The sequence below is a fragment of the Vidua chalybeata genome, chromosome Z, assembly GCF_026979565.1.
Source record: "Vidua chalybeata isolate OUT-0048 chromosome Z, bVidCha1 merged haplotype, whole genome shotgun sequence".
Taxonomy (NCBI): Eukaryota; Metazoa; Chordata; class Aves; order Passeriformes; family Viduidae; genus Vidua; species Vidua chalybeata.
Window position 1 is genome coordinate 50,503,926 of NC_071570.1, and position 22,299 is coordinate 50,526,224.

Genomic DNA, 22,299 nt, shown 5'->3' on the forward strand with positions numbered 1-22,299 from the left:
AGCACAGGAGCACTGAAGTGGGTGCGTAGGCTTAGCCTCAGTTAGTTCCCCAGTGTTTCACAGCACCTCTCTATCTTCTCTGTCTCTAGATAATTACTGCCCTTTAGCAATGAGCACAGCACTGCTGGAAAAATTTGATAGAAATGCCAGCAAAACCTGGAGAAGAGATTATAAATACAATCTCAGAGAAAACCTAAGCAAACTTGACATCCATAAATCCCTGGACCCTGACAGGATGTATCCGTGAGTGCTGAGAGATCTGGAAGACACCATCATGAAGCCATTTTTGATCATCTTTTAAAGGTCATGGTAACCAGGAAAAGTGCCTCAGGAGAGAAAGAAAATGTCATCATGTCTTCAAAAAGGGCAAGAAGGACGACCCAGGGAACTTCAGCTCAGTCCTTGAAAGGAGAGGGACTCCACTTCATTCTGGAGGCCATCTCTACCCACATGGAAAACAAGGTGATCAGCATGAATTCACTAAATGGGGTAAAGGCCTGAGCAACCTGATCTGACTCCATGGCTGAGTCTGCTCTGGGCAGGGTATGTGAGTGAAGACCTCCTGAGGCTGACATTGATCTGAATTGTCCTGCCATGCTAAACGGGTTGGCAGGTCACTATTATATGATTTTAAAACAGTCAGTGATGCTATTTTGATTTTAACTGCTATAAAATTTGCTTAATTCTATATGTTTAAGCAAGGCAAATGAAAAGCCAGTGAAAGTTAGAGTTATGCAATAATATAAGAGGAGTAAGGGGGAGTGAAAAGAGCATGGTGATAAAAGATTTTTTATTTCCATTTAATAGGGCAATTGCTGCTCATCTTTTTAGATCCTTTTCCCCAAAGAATTTGTGGACTGAGATAAGAAAATGCTATAAGAAAAAATGGTGTTAATTGGATATAGGAATTACTTATAAAGAGGAAGGAAAGAGGAAGGATTGTGGCGCAAGAAAAAAATCCAGTAACAATTTCTCCACAAGAAGAAAATAATTTGTTTGAATGCATAATTAATAGATTTGCTAGAAAAGTATATTAGAAAATATTTGTTAGAAAAGATTGTGAAATATTGTGTATCCTCTTTCCAGATGGATTAACAATAATGGGTTCTCCAGCAGTGTATGAAACCTTATTGCTCAGTGTAGAGAATTAGTTGCATCTAGATGTGTAGGAATTTTTGTTTCTTTACTCTGTTCATTCTCTTGCTCCTATGGCTTCAGGAAAAAGGATGGGGAGAATGAAGACAAAAGAAAAGAATGCTCCTAATTTCACCATGGTTTGCTGTCCTTTATCTAAAAGGCATCCAAGCAGTCAAAATTAAATCAGATGGGCAATGTGAGGCTATATACTTCATGACTATAAATGGAGGGAAGCTGATATTGTGTACAAAACAATTAAGTTATATATCAGTGCAGTTCAGAAAGAGTAGCATATCCAAATCAAGATACTTAAAAATCAATTAATACTTTTTTGTTACATCTTCAGGAAGATGTAACAAAAAGGAAGAGAAATTGTTGCATCACTCTGGGGAATGTTTTTTCCCCCACCAGAGACCCCTGTCGCTGTAACCATGTTAGTTTAACCCTTCCTTCCTTTATGGACCCAATTGGCTAGGAGCCAATTGGCTCTTCCTGGACAGGGGTCTAGATAATACCCTGTTCCTTCCTGGTTCGTTCTCTTTCCCTCTTCCTCCTATGGAATAAACATCTTGGACCACATCGAGGGCTAGAGCCTCTTTTGGAATCTTTTGCCTTAACCCTGAAATATTTCCCCCAAAGCTCTCTCAGATCTGGCTAGCCTAATAACTCCAGGGGGCTGCGGGAGTAAGTATTTCAAGAAATAATTTGTGATGCCAAAGAAATATGGGTGAAAAGCTTATTCTCATTTTAGTATAAAGTGTTTCTTCCCTGAAAACATGGAAAGGCATTTGGAAAATTTTTATTATTCCAGTCAAGAGAGAAATAACTAAAATGTTCTAATGACCACTACTCATCATCACTAGTACTGAAAATGCACCCTTTTAAAACCAAACAAGCATCAGAAATGCCAGTTATGCAGCTCTTTAATTTCATATTTCACTTTTGAGAGAGCAAGGGTAACATGACACTCTTATTTGATGTATCTTTGACCAAAGAAAATAAGCAAATTAAAACTATTGGTGACAGGCAAACAAGGTGGTTTTGAAAATGCCTTTCAATAAAGGAAAAGCAGCTGCATTTGTGCCAATAGTTCTGGAATTTTTATCAACATGTGACCCTTCCAGTTTCCTAGAGAAGGCAAACTCTCACAAGTAAGAAGAAAGGACTATATATGTGAGCTTGCTGATGTTTCCAGATTCCTGAGAAGACTATAGTAGAGCTGCATAATTTTGCCTTATGCAGAAGCACTCAGATTATTTTTAATATTTCTTTTTTTGCATGTGCTGAACATTATTTTCCCCTTCATGTTCTCCTTTGTCATTTCCCTTCCATTTTTTTGTTTATAAAATCTTGAACTGAGAGGAATTCAAAATTCCATATCTTTCTCTTTAGACTGAAAGTACAGATTAAGTCTAATGGAAGTCTATACCAAAACCTCATATGAAAAGGACCACATATTATTAAAGTTATGCTTTTTGCCCATCCATGTTTAAACTTGACAGTTAGGGCCAGCCTCCAATTTTTGGTTTTTACTTCTTGGCTTACCATGTCTCCAGATGTCTTTGAATGGAACAAAATTTTTAAATAAAATCATTGAGTGTTTAAAAAAGATCAGAAATTAAAAGTCATTCAGCCATGTGCTGTAATTTCAAGTTTTGTCAGCTCCAGGTTGGGTATTTCATTGGGCAGTGTAGCCTATTTACACATTTAGATGACTCCCAAATTACATTTCTGGGTCTTTCTAGACATCCGCATGCATAATTTCGAAAATGTAGAGGAAATATCACAGAGAACATTCAGAGCTCATCAGAGGATTCACTTTAGGTTGCATTTCTCACTGACCAAGGTTGTACAGAATGAGTTCTAGGATCCAGTTTGGTCAGGGAGATTAAGGACAGCTTCATTAATGGACTTATGCTGGGGAAATTAAAATTATTCTTTCAATCATATCTAAAGATTTAGACTAGTCAGGAGATGTGCATTGCAAGATGAAATTAATTTAAGTTACTTGTGACATGCTTGGACTCTATTTTGCTCACATTTAGATAACTGTTTTGGACACCCTAAAATTTGCCTTTATTGATGTCAGCTGCTCCCAGGGTTCCACTGTGACTCAGCATATTAGTAGACTCTTTAGACTAGTAAGCAACCTAAAACAGATAAGGGAAAAACTTAGATGACTGGCTGAGCTGGCAATAGGCTTAGCTCATAATTCACCCAAAAGAGGAGGCAAACAAATCAAGGATGGCTCTTAAGTACTATTAGCATTTTTTTTTTTGAGAAAGACATCCTCAGGTGAAATACATGTATTTTTATTTTGAAAAGGGGTTTTCTCCTTGTGCCTTCCCCGAAAGAAATGGTCAGAAAAATTTAGTGGCCATTTAAACATATCTGAATGGTTTTTTATTTTATTTGAAACATTCATTTTACTGGTTTTTTTCAACCCAAACCAATCTATAATTTGAGAAACTGTTTTTTTTTTTTATGTCATGTAGAAATGATTCTAAGTCATGTCACTGCTGTAAAATACTTTTCATTTTAAATCTGTCAGTCCAGATTTTGCACCTCTTAAGGAGTCTTTCCTTACTAATTTATGTTTCACAAACTTTAGAAACAGAAGAAAGGGGAAAATGTTTCAGTGTTTCATAGCACAGTGATTTTTGCATTTTAGCCTTATTTTCATGACTCAAGTGTGACCTAAGGCAAGTTTTATACCTGTTCTGTGTATAGATTACTACTTGTATACTTTTTCTCAGATTCTCATAACTGAAGCTTGTAGCTCATAAGATAAAGACATTTGAGAGACTTGCATGTGTTTTAAATAAACTAAGTCACTAATTGATAAGATTATGGGTTACTAAGTTGCTGGGGGCGGGCTGGGGGAAGAAAAAGAAAAGAAAAGAAAAGAAAAGAAAAGAAAAGAAAAGAAAAGAAAAGAAAAGAAAAGAAAAGAAAAGAAAAGAAAAGAAAAGAAAAGAAAAGAAAAGAAAAGAAAAGAAAAGAAAAGAAAAGAAAAGAAAAAAAGAAAAGAAAAGAAAAGAAAAGAAAAGAAAAGAAAAGAAAAGAAAAGAAAAGAAAAGAAAAGAAAAGAAAAGAAAAGAAAAGAAAAGAAAAGAAAAGAATCTGGGGCATCAGCACTGTCCCCATCAAGAAGAATCAGATGTGACTGCTAACAGACTTTTATCCAAACAGATCTTACAAACTTTTGATGAAGAGGCTTATGTGAGTTGCAAATTAGGTATCCTACCTGTGGAGAAAATGGTATGCTTTAAGGCTGAGAAATTTAAGGTGCAATTTTTCCAGAGTATCATTGATATAAATTGCCTTCTGTGAAATCCTATATGTTAAATAACCAATCAATAAATGCAAAAATTTAACAGAAGGGTAATAATGAAAAAGATTTTTATTTACACTACTGCCTTTCTGGAAGTCTTGAGATACCCTTTTTCACAGAGAACACAGAGCAGGAGGAGCTTTCTTTTTAAAAATCCATACTGAAAACATCCTTTCCGATTGTTAAATTGTATGGAATTCACCCTACTGCAAGCATCTGAAAGACTATATTCACAAGGTCAAGAGTTTCACGTGTATTGTACTGTCCTGCCTTCTTCCAGTGCAATGGAATTTTCAGAAAACTGATGCCTTAAGAGGCAGAATGACAACACCTCCTTTGCTTCATCTCTCACTTGGAAATATTTTGCTCTGACTTTTACAATTCTAATGGCATTTTCAGTTAATAATGTATAATAGACAAAAATAAATATATTCATTCAATAAAATGGTTTTTATCCTAAACTTGCATTCATAAAAATTAATTCTGACTGCCTTATTTGTTTGATAAGGGCAATCAGATTGATCTATGCAAAAGTGTCCATCTTAATCCTCCCCAAACTTCAGAATTTCTTGTTAAATCCAAGGTAGCACAATACTAATATATCAAGTTGAAAATTAGAATGAAAAGCATAAGTATTTACAAGAGTTTTTAAATTTTTTCTGGTTTGTTTGTGAAATTTTTTTTTTTCCAGTTTCTTGATTGACTAGCATGATTCAAGTGCATCTTTACTGTTGACCTTTTAAGTCCAGAGGTCCAGCATTCCAGCTCTGGAGCCCCAAGGCCAGACAGAATAAGAGCTTCCAAGATTTACATTTTCATTCTCACTCTTCCTGGACTATATCTCAATTTCCAGAATGTGCAATTTAACATTTCCTTCAATTCTGGTTCTGGTACTGCAACAGGATCAAAGAGCTTATCTTCTTTCCCATGGCCATCAGTGATGAAATTAGGACCAAATCTGATTCTGAAACCATACCACTCAGTCCCTAAGACTTCTAAGTCCACGGTTTTTTATGTGAATTATAATTCTCCTTCATTCCTTCTACTGGGTGAAATGTGACAATCTAAGTAGCTTTCAGAATTCCAGTTAAAACTAGAAGATGTTTTGTCAAAATGTGTTCAAACAATTTTCAAGATACATGTGACAAATTTTAACAGGTTCATTTAATAAATCCATATGAATATGTTAAGGTGTGGCCCAATTAAGATCAACTTTCAGTGTAACAGTTAATGCCTTGCCATATTTTCAGGATGATTTCATGTCCTCTTGGTGAATCCTTTAAAATTACTACTTTGTGATGGTGAACATCTGCAATTTTAACAGAAGAGTGGGTGCCTAACTTTCAAAACTCATTCTAGGATAAGTCAGAAATAATAAGAATTCAATAGAACTCTTATATCAAGGCTGCAAGATAATTTTCTATGTGAGTTGACATGGCTTGCTCAGAAAACGGTTGCCTGACTACAGAACAAAAAACATACATTGAGTTATTGGAGAATAAGAAAAGATGCATGTATGTAGTGTTTCTCAGTAAAATCTGCATTTCATGTCAAGATTTACATTGTATTTTTAAAAATTTTATTTTCCATTAGCAAATAAGCAGATTCCTTTTAATTCAGAGTTTTGAGAATTAACTTTTAATAATATTTTGCCTACTAAATAGCTGACCATTTCCCTGTCTTGCTGCCATGCTGTCTTCCTTGTAAAAGCAACAGGACCAAGTTTTAATTTTTCAGAAGGATTTTTTTGTAAGGCATCACACCGAGGACAAACTGATCCAAACAACTCCTGTAAAGCAGGACTGAGCTTAAAGATTTCAATTTTTTGGTCTAATAGTTATTCTTTACTTGGAATTTAGTTGGGTGTCAGAAATGAAAGATTTCTTTGAGGATGAGATAGATTACTGACAGTGAGCTTGCTGTGCTTGCCCTGTTCCTATACACTGATATTTAAGCTGCTTTTATTTTTTTTTATTTCCTTTAACATTTTTCAGAATCAGAAAAAGTATGTAATAGATTATCCCTCCACCTGCCTCTTCAGATATGTCTGGTTTGGTGACTGCCATAAAGAGTCAACAGGGTTTAAATTCATGAAAGATTCAGGGGGAAATGTTCTTAACATTTATTAATTTTCCAGCCATTTTTTATCAGTGAATACATCTTTAAAGAAAGCATGCAATTTGGAGGGGGGGTTGTCTGTTCTTTTCTGTACCTGACTGATACTGTTGAATTTCTATTTAAGTAAAATGAACTCAGTTCATTTACATAATTGGAAGATCTGACCTGAACACCGGTAGCTTGTTATTTTTTAGCATAGCTCTTAAATGCAAAACTGTGTGAACTGAAAGATGGGTAACTAATCAGTTTTCATTTCTTTTATGATGGATTGATGCAACAAGGCAGCAAAGCAAGAAGCTGTACCCTTCTGTGAGAGATCAGGGGAGTATTATATATCTTATACAGAATATTTGTAATATTAAAGTCATTTGGCTGTCTTGTAAGAAAGTAGAATGTTTCCTGTCCTGCATTTATTAAACAATGTGTATTTGTACTACTTGACTGCAAAGTACTGTGAAACAAGTACTTGCTTTACAACAGTGTAAAACCAGAGTTTGGTTACAGTTATTTCCACGCACTATTCCTGAAATTAATCTGCTTTCCCTATTCTCAGTCTCTTGCTCTGCTGTCTAGGTTCAACCTCTCCTCTCATTGTGCACTTTTCCTGATTTAACTTAACATTATAGATGTACACATTCATGTGTAAATTACTACATAGGAGTGTGACTCTTTTCTGTGTCTGATATTATGCTACAGATATCAGATCTTGCCAAGGGAAACAAGAGGACAATTGGGATCACTAGTGATCATATTCTCCTTGCTGAAGAAAATATAATTTTTAAATGGGCCACAGTATGTACTATGAATGTCTGGCATTTGGATAAGTAATTTTTCATTGAGATGAAGGGTTAAAAAGAACTAGAAAGAAATGTGATGGTTAATAATGATGTATCCTTTCCCTGTTTGATGACGACACAGGCTGTAAATTTGTGTGTATACATGCATACAAATGGAATGAAGTATCTGCTAAACTAGTAAAGCTATTTTAGCTTATCTGATACTTTTACTGATAATTACATCTTTATATTTTTTTTTCTTGGGAAATAAAAACTTGACTTTGGTACTAGACAGCAGCTCCTCGGCAGGACGTGTTGGAGGTCTGCCTTCCATCATTACATTGTGGCTAATGGAGCACAATTATTGATCTTTTTATGAGTGTTTGATTTCTATTTATCTGAAGGGATAAATAGATATTTGATTATTTGAGGCATGTATTACTTTATTACTTGGATTTGAAGTGCAGACATTTCTCTGAAAATGCAAAAAGATTCTCATAAATCTCAGATTAAAAAAAAAAAGTTGATACATTGATATATTTACCTAGTACATCAGTAATCTTTTCCAGTTACATGACTATTCTATAAACCTGAATTTTTCTTTACGTAACATTTTTCTCTCTTTGTCTTATCTTAGGACAGTTCAGGTTGTCAGGGATCTAAGGATATCTCCAATTCAACACCCATCTGCAACAGCAGGTTCTGCTGAAAAACAGGCCAGGTTACCCAGGGCTTTATTGCATATGGACTTGAAACTGCTCAAGGATGCAGACAGGGGTTTTCTGATAAAACTTCTTGTTGACTGAGTATAGGAAAGCCCATTCTTTCCATTTGAGAATTTTGACTTTAAAGCCCTGCCAGCTTCTCTGAGCTCTGTGCTCTACAAAACTCTCTCCCTGGGATCCAATTCACCAGCTTCCTGAGTAAGCCCATCTTTTTCTGAATACTCTGGTCTTTGCTACTTGTTTTTACTTTGTCTTTCCTTACACAAAAATTGAATTTTACTTCTATTCATTCAGGACTTTGATAATGTACTTCTGCTCCAAGTCAATATTGAATTTTTATGTTAAACAAACACACACATGCATATGCAAAGTTTTGCTTTCCCTCCTAGTTTCAAGCTCTCAGCTGCCCCAAGTAACTGCCAAGACCAGCCAGGTCAACCAGAGCCCAAAGGACCCTTAAGTAACGCCCTCTGAAATGCTTCTTTTTTAGTTTCAAATGAATGAGAACTCCACTTGTAATCTTGAGCAATCTTATTCTCAGGATTTGAGAGGAGAGAAGCGTTTATGAGCAAAGTTGGAAAATAGTCTGCTTTTTCTCTGGAATGCGTGTTTTTCTTTCTTTCTGCTGTCCTCCATTTCTCAGGCAGTAATTCTCTTGCTGTAATAAGTGCCCAGTTTGAGTATTCTGTTAGTGGGGAAAACAAATTTACTTTAAAAATTGCATAGGTATGCAATAAATACAGAAAACTTCTTTAATAATGATATACAGAGATGACAACTCCTGTATATTGTGATTTTGTCACTTAGGTAAACAATGCAGTCTTATAACTTTCAGTGAATGTTGGGGTTTTTTTGTTTGGTTGGTGGTTTGGTTTGATTTGGTTTGGCTTGGTTTGGGTTATTTTTTAGAAAACCATGGGGATTAAATAAAAAAAAACAATCTTTGCATGGTATTCTGGAAATGGAACATATTGAAAATGCCAAGAAGGGTTATGTCTGTGGTTTGTTTTTTATTTTTTCATGGAAAATTACACTATCTCTTACTTGCTTCATTGAAAATGTGAATTTTATTTTGAGATATTACAATAAAGATAGGATATCACTGCAAGCAATGGAATTTATTTTGATAATTTTAATTAAAGGATACAAAAGGTTTTTGTACTTAATTCACATAGGTAAACAAAGTATCAGAACTTGGTTAGGAGTGTAAAAACTATCACTGTTGTTTTCTGAATAGACAGTGCAACCCCGCCTTAAGAAAAACCTATACAATTGGGTAATTTAATTATTCCGTTAGTTAAGAATAGTGGGTTAATTGTTACTTTTCTGTGGAATATTGATCAAGTCTCATATTTCCTTTGCTTGAGACTCTATTAGTAAAATTGAAAAGGCTACAGCTTCATGGGCAGAGCTGTAGGAAGATGGAAGATGTGCTCATGTTTTGACCCAAGCCTTCAGGTGGCTTTGGGGTTGCAAAGCAGTTGGTGGTGATGCTGAATTATCTAGGAGCATTAATGAATGTTTTAACAAAATCTGTAAATAGGTGATTGTGGAGTATTTTGAGGGCTATATCTAATGTACTGTTACACAGGTTTATAAGTGTATACATGTACAGCACTGTAGATAAGCATGGTGTCAACACTCCTCTGAGCTCTTGAAAAACTGTGATCAACTGCACAATCATAATGGTCGATAACTGGGGTGAAAGTACCATTGTTCAACATATCAGGTGAAGTGGAAAAAAATGTTTGTTCTAAGTGTCTCAGCAACAACAGGCTGCAATATACAAAAAAATGATAGTCCTGAAACACTAGATGAGAGGAAACTCCATGGGAAATCAGGTATATGAGATATACCTGGGGGTATAATGGGTATGCCATTACAAAAGCATCACATGTTAAAATACAAAATCAAATTGGAATTATGATGCCATAATGATTAAAAAAGATAAACCATCAGATAGATCTGCAAGATGAGCCCATCTTTAAGAATATCCTTAAAGTAAAAAGTAGTAGCTTATTCACGTTGCTGGCTTTTTTCTTTTTTCTTTTTTCTTTCTTTTCTAAGAAATTTGTAAATGGTAGAGAAGGAAGTGCTTGATTCCCCTTCAGTACATATATTGCTGATTACTTATAATTCCTTAATTCTATTTGGCTTGCTTTTTGTGAAATGTTGTTATGATTCTAAATAAATTCTGTTTCTGAAGTGTTGTCTGAGCATTTTGCGGCTGCTGGAAGACTCCTCAGACCAAACTTATAATGAATTTAAGGGTTGTTTGCGTACCTGAGACTGAAAAGCTGAGGGTTAATCATAATACATTAAGCATTTGTGTTTAGAGAAAATGCTTGCATTTCTTTTATTGTGTTTGAAGCAACATTATTTCAATGTCCCTAGGCTGCTGTTCAAGTGGAGTCTCTGTGAAGGATTATAGTTCTAGAAACTGACACAGACCTACACAGAGCAAATTCAAGGGATTGTTTTTTATAATTGTGCACTATCAGGAAGATCAGGCAACATCTTCAGATAGAGCTGCAATGGCAACCCTTACCTATGCACAAGAATTCTTGATTCTGCTGTCGCATATTTGACCCTTTTCAGAATTTTATTTTTTTGTAGACAGGTATTAGTTGATGTGAGGCACTCCATGTGCTGAAATTCAATGGAAATACCCCACAGCTCAGTAGTCAACAGCTCATGTTCGATGGACATCTGTGGCGAGTAGTGTACTTTGGGGTCCATAGTGGGACTGGTGTTATTTAATATCTTCATTAATAACATAGATGAAGGGATTGAGAGCACCCTCTGTAAATTTTCAGACAACCCCAAACTGAGAGGTGCTGTTCACACTCTTGAAGGATGGGATGGCATCCAGAGGCTGCTGCTCCTAGGCTGGGGCCACCCCCAGGCTGAGGGATGAACAGATTGAGAGCAGCCCTGTGAGGAGGACTTAGGGTTGCTGGTGAATGAGAGGCTGGATGTGATCCAGCAATGTGCACTCACAGCGCAGAAAGCAAATTTTATCCTGGGCTGCATCAAAAGGCAGAAAGGAACAGAATGGGGAAAAGGGCAAAACCAGGCTGGCTAGGGACAGGAGAGGGATGGTGGGCCAAAGCTTGAGGAAGCAAATATTACTGGGATCACTCAATCTGCTCCATGAGGTGTCAGCTACAATGAGTGATGCACAATACAATTATTCTCCATTCACTGGCCAGTGCTCAGCTGGTCTCTAAGGAGCAATCCACAGTTCCTGCCAATTTCCCCCAATCTATATACATGGCCTAATGTGGAATCTCTCTTTGGCCTTTTCAGGTCAGCTGCTCCCCATCTTCTTGTGCCTACTTGTTGGCAGGGCATGGAACACTAAACAGTCCTTTATTTAGAGTAAGCACTGCTTGTCAACGACTAAAATATTGGTGTGTTATCAACATTATTCTCATACTGAATCCAAAACACAGGACTGTACCTGTTACTAGGAAGAAAATTAACTCTATCCTAACCAAAACTAGGACAAGTGGAAAGTAAAACAAGATTTTATTTTCCCAGTAAGGATAAGATTTTACTCTGTGGCATCAATTTCTAGATTGTCTTAATATATTGTCATTTTTATATTGTGAAAATAAAACCAGTGGATGCATTATGAGAGATTTGATCTGGCAAGAGTTTGTGGAAGAAGTGTTTAGAGAGTTCATGCTCCTAGCAGGCACGGTTAAAGGTGGTCATGACTGTATATGTAGTAACATTACTTTCCCAAGTTTTCTATCCCATTTTTGGCACCTGGAAAGAAAGTATAAAATGGTCCTGCCCCTTCTTTTCAGTATTTTAATTTCATACAACAGTGCTTCTTTCCCCTGCCATCTGGAAATCTTTGTTTAATATGTTCATTTGTTCAGTGTCAAGCTTTGTCAGGATGGGGATCTCACTCAGTCTCTCACAGTGATAACAGCTAGGACTACCTATCATCATGCATTTATTCAGCTTTATTAATATGCTATGAGATTTTTGGGTTTTTTTCCCCTGTTTAAATTCATCTGAGACTTATTTACTGGCATAGGTCAAAAATGCTGTTTCTAAAATAGCAAAGGCAGCTTCAGAAAACCAAAAAGACCTCCCAAACTCCAACAAAACCCAGCCAAAACCAAAATAAACCTTTAATTTTTTTTTTATTTGGGCAGTGCATGTAAGCCCCATTTTCTCATAAAACATTTATGTTTGACATTTTTCAAGGACTGCATTATATTTCTGTACTCACTGCCTTGTGTTTCAGAATACAAGAAGGAGACAGAATTTGTACATCATTTTTGGAGCTTGAAAAAAATGCCTATGGGTGAAAATATATCCAGGTGATACCACGGAAGTGCTAGAAGCAGCAGTTTCAGGGGACCTTGTGGGAGGTGCCCCTGGGGAAAACCACCCAGGAATGCCATGGGAAACCACACAGGTGTAATCCTAGGATTCCAGTCTTCCCCATGCAGTTGAAAGTCTGTCTATCATATGTTGTGCCCTCCTCAGTTTATGTCAATCACTAGTTGTTCTATCCCCTGGTTCTAGAAAGGTCCTTGTTGCCAGTTCCCTCATTGGTTCCCTGTGGCAAACCACTCCTTCCCTTTGCCCTCATGGGTTCTGTGTTTATCACTCCATCCCCGCTCCTCCCCTGAGCCTTTCCCTCACTGGTCTGTTTGCACCCCAGCTCATCCTACCCTTTCCCTGTTATATACACTGGTCCCTCCCCTGATAGGGGCTCTCAGAGTTTGCCTTCCCCTCAAGTGGTTGTCTCCCTGCTCTTCTCCCACCTCCCTCATCCTTTGTCTTGACCTCAATAAACCCTTGTGGACTGCAGCAGCCTGTGTCCTCCTGTCTCTTGGTGGGGATCCAATTACGCTATCTGGGCACCTGTTGACTGGCCACTTGTGGGCTTCCCTGTGGAACCAGGTCCAGGACAGCCAACAGGACCTGGGTCAGGAGAAAATATTATGTTAACTTTTTGTATCTCTTCTGTAGCTGCTGAAACTCTTTAGGCATGTTACAAAAGAGGAGGGACTTGTTTGCTCTAATCTAATCAAGGGCAAAAGACGCAGTAGGTGTGTACTTTCAGAGTTCAGATTATAAAGTTGTTTCTCATACCATAGTTAAATTCAGAGTGAGGTTTTCCTAATGGTTTTCTTGAGTTTCCTATCAAACAACAGAAATTTGGCCTACAGATACGACTTTTCCAGGAAAATTACGGAAATCACTCCTTAGCTGTGTTTGCTTCACAGATGGAGGAGCTGCACCACCCTGCAGCTGTAGGATGAGTTCAGATGCAGTGCTAGGAGCTCAGCAGTGAATTTGCAGACTGTTTTCTTCTGGGAAAGCAAATACTCTTGCCTCTCACAGGTGGAAGCATCTTCAGCAGATGTGAAGAGGTCAGAACACAATATCACAACCACTGCCACAGTCAGAAAACACTTTCAGGTGCATCTGTTGCATGCCGGGTTGGTGTTCAGTTAGGGATTTTAATAAATGTTAGTTAGTTAGTTAGTTAGTTAGTTAGTTAGTTAGTGGGTTTTATGTACCCCCATTTTCCCCTCACAATGGTTCGCTCCGGGTTGTCTGCCATAGGAGCCTTCCCATGTCAGTCTCATAGCCACCCCCTGTTCCTTCCTGAAGGTTCTGCGACAATCACCCCATCCTTGTATTCCTATTCGTCCCGGAACCCCGTACCCACCCTTGTTGTGTTCCCATAGGCTGCCGTGGTCCACCTCACTCCCCTGTTGCCTGTCCCCATTGGACAAAGGCGGCTTCCGCCCCTCTTTGCCCACCCCCTATAAAATCCCATGCCTCCTTTGTCCTGGTGCCATTTTGGCAATGCGCACGCTAGGAGACGGCTACCCCAGCCACTGCGGTGGCCACGCAGGAAATAAACATTCTCCAGCCATGCAGGCAAGCTGTACTTCCCTCGTCCCTTTGTCTCCTGTCAGGGTCCGGCTATGAAAAGTGCAAACCCACGCGGAGGCTCAGCCTTAGAGCTCCGCACACGCGGCAGCCCCAGTCTCACCAAAGGGCAGCGCTAGCCAGGCTTACGAGCTGCCCAAGACCAGAGAGAAGAACGAAAGCCACATGCATCCATGTACTCTTAAGGACCAAATATTAAATGATAGAAGTGGGTCTTGAACTGCACATCATAATTGGGATTACAGGACAGAGAAATGTAAATTAAATCCTTTGCTGTGACATCTGAATAGGTGTCCTATCCTATCCTATCCTTTGCGGTGACATCTGAATCATCTCATATGATTTAATGTTATTTCCAGTGAGATATTGCTGTTCCAACGAGGAGTTAAACTGTGCTTGAATTATCAAAGCATGTTCACAGAAATGCTGATATTTTATTTTAAAAAGTGGAAAAAAAATCAAGAAATTCCTTTTTTCTTTTTTTTTTTTAAGTACCTATCCAAGAAAATCTCTTGGTATCTTTTTCCTTTGAGGAAGAATGAGGTTACTATTGGATTCACAATACTCATTTTGACATAAAAGGAGGAGCAAAAGAAGAATATTATTTCAATAAATATCTTTCAAAACATCAGCCAAAAATTTTCCTAAATTCTGTTACACTACTATAAAAGAAATAAGTATAAAGAAGAAAGCAGTAAATTTCAGTGACTTATGTAATGTTGCCTTTTTCCCAACCTGGAAATGAAACTTGAGATCATTTTAGTAAGGAGGTAATATAAGAATGGATCTTTATTTGAAGGCCTTCAGGGACAGTTATGGAAAGATGTCCAGAAAAGCCCACCCTCCCAAGGATGAGTGCATTTTTATAGATTTTAGGAAATTTAGCATAATTGATAAAAAGCAAGTGGTGACGTAATTCCCACCGCCCCCCCGTCCCAAGGTCAAACCTTTCTCTGGAGTCCCCCCCCTCGGCACTAGCTGGGTTTTGTCAATGAAATGTGTCCCAAAGAGTTGTTGTAGGCCTTGATTTCCATGAGGAACCAACATAGCAGAGGGGCCCTGTGGTGGTGTGTGGCTATGCAGAAGGAGCAGACAAGCTTTGTGAATCGGAAGTTGGAGTTCCGTTTCAGGAATTTGAAGTTGGAGTTTCGATTCTGTATTTTTACGTGTATTCACCCATCCCCCTGAAGCTATTCCCATTGGATTTCACCTGCAATGTATTCAGTTTAGACTCTGTTTCTATTGGATTTACCTTATCTCTTGTATTCCCTATAAAACCTGTAACCCAACCCCAGCGTGCCGTCACTTGTACGTGCGGCGTTTGAGCAAATACAACCTACTTCGGACGACACACAAGTGTCCAATCTCTTGAGTCTCTTTATCTTGGTCATGGTAGCGCTCTCAAAATAGCTCTGTCTGTATCAAACGAACCCCAGAGTTGGTTGTTGCTGTCTCCGACTGCTCCCGGAAGCACCTGGCCAGCGCCCCGGGAAAAAGGAGCTGGGTGGAAACAAAGAAGTCAGAGAGAAAGTAACAAGTGGCGCCACAATGTGTGGCCCTGATATTGCGCTGTTTTTAAAGCGCAACAGATAGTGCTCTGCTCGGAGCTTCTCCAGATGCTGTTTTCCACCGCCGTCACCGCCGAAGACACAGCTGCCGATGCCGCCACCATTGAGCCATCGGCACCACAGTCAAACTGGAGGGGAGAAGTTCCCAGACCACGCCGGTCCTGGGGGTTCACGTCTCTCATGCCCGGCGCGGCAGCACTATCGCTGCTGAGAAACTGTTCCGGTTTCTGTCCGGTCCTGTTTTCAGCGGGGAGAAGACACAGCTTCTGCACACCCTGGAAGACGGCTTCAGACCGGGAACCGCTGCTGTTTTTTGTTTGTTGTTTTCTAAGAGTCAGCGGTTTGGTAAGTTCCAATTCTAGTGCGGGAAGGGTGTGGCTAGGGAAATCTTACTTGGTGGAGGCACTCCCGTTCCCATGGAGGGAAAGGGCACGTGGTACGCAGTGTGCAGGGTGCTGCCGTCGGTTTTTAGACCTTTTTGATTTTTTTTTTCCTTTGTTTTTTTTTCCGGCAGCAGGCGGGTGAGGCTTGCTTGTGGGCAGAATGGGTGGGAAATTGTCCACACAACAGAAAGAGATTTATAACCAAGTAAAAGGAACCCTGAGAGAGTCAGGAGAAAGTTTTTCTAAGAGTTTTGTGAAAAAATTTACCAAGTGGATCGTTTTAATTTTTCCAAACGTCTCAGCTCAGGATGTGAGGAAAAAGGGTTTTTGGAAGCGGGTTGGCACAGTTTTAAGAGAAGGCACCAAGAAGAGGGATCCTTCAGTGAAGGAAGGCTTCATGAGGATCTTTTTGTTAGTTTATGACATTGTTAAAGAGGGCACGGACAGTCTGGAAATGCGGGAAACTGAAAAGAGCCCATCTGCTTTATTTCCCCCGTCTCCCTGACCCCCACGGTCTGAAAATGCTGATTGCTCTGCTGAAACCTCTGTTTCTAACCCCTTTCCTGATCCCTTTCACAGTTCTGGCTGTTTCCAAAAATGCTGTACTCCTTCTAACCCCATCCCTCAACCCCCACGGGATGAACTGCCACAAGATAGCGGCGGCCGCGTGGTGGGGGGCTTTGTCCCATCTCAAGATGCCCAGAGCAGCATGGCGGGGACTCCTCCTTCCCAGAATTCCTTTGTACCCCCCCCATGCTAGTCCCTGACCCGCCTTCCCTTTGTCCCAACCCCTCCTCCTCCTCTTCTCTTGTGGCAGACGAAACCCCTCCCAGGTACTATTGCAGGCCTCTGCCCACAGCACCGCCCTTCCAGGTGGTTCCTTCAGCTCCACCCCTCGAGGTTGCATCACCCAATCCCGCCCCGCTCCACACGGCATCACCAACCTCAGCCACTCCCACACCAGCTTCCACCCCCCGAGCCACTGAACCCTGCCCCCCTCCCCCTGTTTGCAATGCCCAGGCCTCTGGTTCCCATGGCAATGAGAAGGGCGGGGAAGCCGAGGCCGGGAATCAGATAGCAGGCAGAAATTCAAATTTCTTGTTCCTAGCCCCGGTGTTATACAATGCAAGAGGACAAAACCCCAGATGGGAAACCCTTTCATATGAATGCATAAAGGAACTCTGCAAAACAAAATGTGAATTTGGGAAAAAAAGCGATTTTTTTAGGAGCATGTTAAAAGCAACTTTCAATTCTAACACCTTAGTTCCTGCTGATTTAAAGTGCTTGTTCTGTTGCTTGCTCCCTCCATCAGAATACAAAATGTGGGAAAGAACTTGGAAAAGGTTTGCAGGAGACCTTCTTCCAGGAATTTTGCAGAGTGCCGATTATGCCAAAGATATAGAGGATGACAAGATCACCCTCGAACATCTTGTGGGTGAAGGGCATTGGAACCAAGCCCAAGAACAAGCAGCAGGGATTCCCAAACCCGTGTTAGACCTCACAAAAGACGCAGCAGAGTGGGCATTTCTTAGTATGCCCTCAAAGGAACCTATAATTCCTTATATCACTCTCAAGCAATCTGTTTCAGAACCATTCATGGATTTTGTTGATGGAGTGAGAGACACGGTCGAGAAAAAGGTGGAAGGGCAAGAAGCAAGAGATGAAATCACGTTAGAAATTGTTACCACAAATGCAAATGAAGCCTGCCGGCGAGTCATCATGGCAGTTCCGGCATCCCCTCCTCCAACGCTGGATCAGCTCGTTGAGGAGTGCACAAGAAAAGCCACACTGATGGCAGAGGACTTGGTGAAAGGCCTCAGGAAAAAGTGGTTGCTCTGACATCAGTAACCCCAGAAACTCCAGCATCGAGATCTCCTCCTCCCAAACGCAGGTGTTATTACTGCAATGAGGAAGGCCATTTCATCAGCCAGTGCCCCTTTCGGGGGGCAGTGCCTCCTCGGTGGGGAGGGAGGTGAGGGGAGAGTTTTCCAACCAGCAAAAAAACTAATTGGGGAGCGTGGATCCACCCCGTGTGATGATATAAATGGAGTGGGTCAGGGGGTTGTTGGAGACCCCACAGATGACGCAGTTGCGTCAAACAGGAAACGCCGCAAGGGAGGAAGAGAACCCTAATTCCTGTTTTTCCTTTATACTGGCAGAATTTTATATAGTTGGTTTACCCTGTTGTATGATTTCATTTTTCTTTCAGACTAGCAGGATGTCAATTTCCACGTTCCTGCTCCTCGTTTGGTTCCAGAAAATGACCTTCTACCTCTCCACAGGGGATGCATGGATCGTCCCTCAGCCACGGAAAAATGTGTGGGTCACCCTTGCCTAAGCCTTGAAACAAGAGCACCTGTGTTTAGCTACTGCCTCAGCAGGAAATCCGATGTCCACATGCTTGGTAGGGATTCCGAGTAGGGGGCAAGAATTTCCAAAGTCCTTGATCCATTTGCAAAAAGAGTTAAATGAAAACAATCTACAGAATATTTGGGCAGAGTTCTACAAGCACAATGGAGTTGTAGAATGTGTTAAAATACCTGTTCAGAATCCCCTGCTCCTGTGGCAAAGGTTTGTTCTAGACCTGCCCGCTGCTGATGGGGAGCCCCAGGAATTAGAACTACTGGGCTCCACAAAAGCTGAATTTTGCATTCAATTCAATTTTTCACCAGTTAAAGAAATAAACCTATATGAGCAGGTCAGACAATACAAGATAGAATTCAGAGCGGGCCAATGGTGCACAGCTGTTGCTGTTTTAGAGATCCCTAGCACCACGGATTTCTATCCCCGCCAGCTGGAAAAGGGAATGTTTTTCATCTGTGGGGATAGAGCATATCCAGGAATCCCTTCTTGTCTTGTTGGAGGTCCATGCACTCCGGGGCGTCTTTCCCTTGCTTCCCTCAACATGACACAAATTCCAATTGGGCAAGCAAAAAGTGAAACAAAAATTACTAAACGGAGTGCAAATCAATTTGATGAACATTTTGATGCCAAAATTTACCATTGGGCAAAATCAAAAAGGGTTGCTGTCTCTGTGTTCCTACCATGGGTAGCGGCAGCCAAAGCATTGAGTGAATTAGGCAATTTGGAATGCTGGGTGACGAAGCAGGCAAGTTTAACATCGGCAGCCTTGAGTGACCTCCTTGCAGACAAGGAAAGTACCAGAAAGGCTACCCTGCAAAATCGGGCTGCTATCAATTTCCTGCTGTTGACACATGGGCATGGATGCAAAGAATTTGAGGGATTGTGTTGCTTTAATTTGTCATCAAAAGGCCAAAGTGTTCAGTCATCCATCCGGGAAATGAGAAACCTCATTGAGAGCGTGAAACAGGAGAATGAGAACTGGTTTAAAGGGCATGTTTAAAGGCTGGGATGTTTCTGGGTGGGTGTTGTCCCTTTTTAAAGACATTTGTTATGTTGTACTTGTAATTTTTTTAGTTTTGCTATCATTTGGGATTCTTAAGCAAATCATTTCTAGCATTGTTTCCTCCAAGTTTGCAGCCTCTGCACCTGGAGTTGCTGCTGCCACTGCAGGAGGAGAATGGTGGGAGAATGGCAAACAGGATGACACTGCAGTTTAATAACCGCAGTCTCTCCTTCCCCCAAAACTCCATTCATTTTATTAAACAAAAGAGAGGGAGATGTGGTGGTGTGTGGCTATGCAGAAGGAGCAGACAAGCTTTGTGAATCGGAAGTTGGAGTTCCGTTTCAGGAATTTGAATTTGGAGTTTCGATTCTGTATTTTTACGTGTATTCACCCATCCCCCTGAAGCTATTCCCATTGGATTTCACCTGCAATGTATTCAGTTTAGACTCTGTTTCTATTGGATTTACCTTATCTCTTGTATTCCCTATAAAACCTGTAACCCAACCCCAGCGTGCCGTCACTTGTACGTGCGGCGTTTGAGCAAATACAACCTACTTCGGATGACACACAAGTGTCCAATCTCTTGAGTCTCTTTATCTTGGTCATGGTAGCGCTCTCAAAATAGCTCCGTCTGTATCAAACGAACCCCAGAGTTGGTTGTTGCTGTCTCCAACTGCTCCTGGAAGTGCCTGGCCAGCGCCCCGGGAAAAAGGAGCTGGGTGGAAACAAAGAAGTCGGAGAGAAAGCAACAGGGCCCTGCACCTCCCAGGGCTTGGAGCTCTGGGGGTTCATTAGTCTTTCTGCCTAGGGAAGGGCTATGGAAAAGTACTGGGAAAACTAGCCACCAGTACAGTAGGCTACAGAGCTACAAATATACGTGTGGAGAATAAAGAGAATATATTAAAGTAAAAAGGCAAAAACCAAATGGCATTCGTAATAGACAAATTGTTTCATCAAACTCTGTTATAACTTTGCAATTTCCATATTGTGAAGGAGTAGCTCATGGAAGAGATGAGAAAGGATAGAAGCAGAATAGGCAAGAGAAGTCAGGGATCAGAGAGCTGGACTGCTGCTCTTAAAGAAGGTTCTTATGAGAAGAATTACTCCCTTGTGGGAATCCTTAGAATCAGAGCATTTTGGGAAAGCTGCAAAAGGCAGGCCTTAGAGAGAGCAGAACTGTGATGAGAGCTAAAAAGTAGCCATAAGATTTGTCAGCATGTGATAAATGGATGTGATTCATGCTAACAAAATTGAAATTATATTAATATTTTGGGAAAATAATTTGAAAAGTATATGTGATTAGTATTATGAATCAGATAGGTTTTTTGTAGATGATACATGTGAGAAACAGGATATAGGAAATTGGACGTGGCCTTGGGATGGACAAAGAAGGAAGACTCCCAAACCAAAACTGGCATCAAAACAAAGTTAAGACAAGTCCCAGAGCAGGACCGACCTTGAGAAGAATCATGCTGGGATAATTCCAGACAGGGAGTCTAAAATAATGATATTATCTATGAAATAAATACAATTTAATTGGAGCATAATGCTTACTTACATAACACAAAGCTTAATGCGCACACACTACCTGCCAGGTTATCCGGAGAACAACCTGTCCCGAGGACAAGACTGTTGGCCTTCCTCCAAAAAGACCACTGAAGAGCCGAAAGACCCCTTAGCAACAGCGGGAGCATGCGCTGTACAGTAGAGTGATGTGGATTTCAAGAATCGAAAATAGGAGGAGATTTATGGGAAAATATTGATGAATATGTATTAGCATACAGTATATAAATTGTGTGTGGATCCTTTTGCCTTTTGTACGTGAGGCAGGGTGGGAAACCCTCCCTGTACCCCGGTTGATTGGTTTTGCTTATCTGAACCACTGCCAAATAACTCTTTGTAACCACGTCATTATATTTGATTGTATTATTATTTTATACTTTAGTTATAATTGCTGCTAAATTTTAATCTTGTCGTTTATGAAATTGGACATATGGACCTCATTTATAACAAGCAGAAAAATTATATAAGAAGTAGAAAGTAAGGACAATAGAACAATGGTCTGTGTATTAATGTTTGGCTAGAATAACTCCCTGAGTTACAGAAAAGTATATCTAGTGAGATATTAGCAAGTTCCAAGCTTAATAATGGAGCTCTCTGCATTGTATCTTAAGGCCTACAAGCAGGTATTGTATTCAAAATAAGCAAGCATTATTTTAACCAAAGCTACCTGTGCTTATAGTGGTTGGATAGAACTACTGTCAATATGCTTTTGCTTTGTGTGATTGGTCAAAAAACTTTAAAAGTAAGTTGTAACATTAAGTTCTTGGTCAACTGCTGGGGATGTGAGCTGCTGGCATCTTCCCATTGTCATAACCATGTAATGGGACTGATGCTGGAAAAGAAACAGCTTGAGATGCGTTCCTCAGCAGTCCCATCCCTTTTGTCATTTGTACATTGTCCTCTGGCTGGGGCTACTCCTGGAAATTTTATGAGGACCTCCAGATTTTTTCTTCCGTAGTGGCTGTTGTGAAAATTTGCTTCTGTTTTGCAGGTCAGAGTCTGTCTTGACAGATGTTCCCTCTCTGTGCCTTTTGCTAGGTCTGAAGGTCCTCCACTGTGCACCAGGCAATGATGTTCTGAATCTAAATCTGCCAAAACATCTTGCTGATCACTATCAATTAAATAGTTAAAGCAGTTGTAACATAAGAGCTTTTGTTAGAAATGTTATTGTGACTGACACAAAATACTTACATTTGGGATTTCCCAGTGAAATGTTTAGGTTTTTTTGTGTTTACCTAACAGATGAGGTCTATGCTCTTACTAGTCCTCCATGAGAAAAAATTCCTCAAAGGCAGCAGACAACTGGAGGGAATTATGTGAGTATCTAAGTTACTGCAACTATAAATTGGAGTGCAAAATCTAGATGGTTGGAAAGTGTCCTCAAAGACTTAAACACT